Consider the following 1,068-nt stretch of genomic DNA (forward strand, 5'->3'; position numbering starts at 1 on the left):
CAACTAGTATTAATACTGTGTAACATTACTTTTTATTTCAAATAATTTTCATTGCCTAAGATGAGTCATGTCACTATTACATTCTACAATATTAAAGGCATTTCTGATTAAATAGAAATTCATGATTAAAGATTAGCCACTCACACAGAAGTACTCAAAATGTGAAAATGCATTTGCAGCCTTGGATGGTTATATCTAGGGACAGGACAAAGTTTCCTATAGAATATTTAATTCTAAATTTAAAATTCTATGCCCACTTTGGCAGCATATATACAAAATATTAAAACAATACAAAGATTCGCATGGCTTCTGTGCATGGATGACATGCAAATTTGTGAAGCATTTCATATTTTTCCAGGAAAGAAAGGAAGAGATAAACAGCCTAAAAAGTAATCATTTGGAGTTTCTGTAATTAAAAAACTAATTTAAAAATTAAATAGTTCAATTGAAATCTTTATCAATAGACCACACAAACCAGAAGAAAAAAATCTGAGTTTTAACACTGGTCTTTTGAGTTAATTCAGTCTACAAAAAATAAACAGAAAATATATTTTTATAAATAAACAAAATCTTTGAGAAATATGGGATTATATAAATGACCACACCCACAAATTAATGAGATCCCTGAAAAAGAGAAAGAGAAAGTAAAGAGATTGGAAAACATACTTGAGGGTGTACTTCAAGAAAATTTCCTTAATTTTACTACAGAGATTTACAGCAAGATGTAACAAATCTAGAGAACATCTGTTAGATATTATATGAAACAGTAGCAAGGCATATAGTAAATGGATTGACCAAGATCAATGCTGAATAAAAATGAAAAGGTACCTAGACAAAAATTCAGATTACATCCAAACACCACCAGGCTAACAGCAGATCATTCAGAAGAAACCTTAAAAGCCAGGAGAAATTGGCGGCCTATTTAGAGCATTCCTAAAAGAAAGAAACTCCAACCAAAAATTTCATATCCCACTAAACTAAGTTTCATAAGGAAAAGAGACACATTTTCCAGGCAAGCAAGCACTAAGAGAATTTGTTACCACTAGGCCAGCCTTACAACAGATCCTT

The 1,068-nt window shown here is 31.0% G+C and overlaps 1 non-coding gene across 1 annotated transcript; it reads left to right on the top strand.

Moving 5' to 3' along the window:
• The first annotated feature begins 249 nt into the window (after nt 1–249).
• LOC115898852 lies at nt 250–354 on the top strand. The gene has a single exon (XR_004058514.1). It is a non-coding gene; the product is annotated as a U6 spliceosomal RNA (small nuclear RNA).
• Nucleotides 355–1,068: the final 714 nt, after the last annotated feature.

The sequence above is a fragment of the Rhinopithecus roxellana genome, chromosome 7, assembly GCF_007565055.1.
Source record: "Rhinopithecus roxellana isolate Shanxi Qingling chromosome 7, ASM756505v1, whole genome shotgun sequence".
Classification (NCBI taxonomy): Eukaryota; Metazoa; Chordata; class Mammalia; order Primates; family Cercopithecidae; genus Rhinopithecus; species Rhinopithecus roxellana.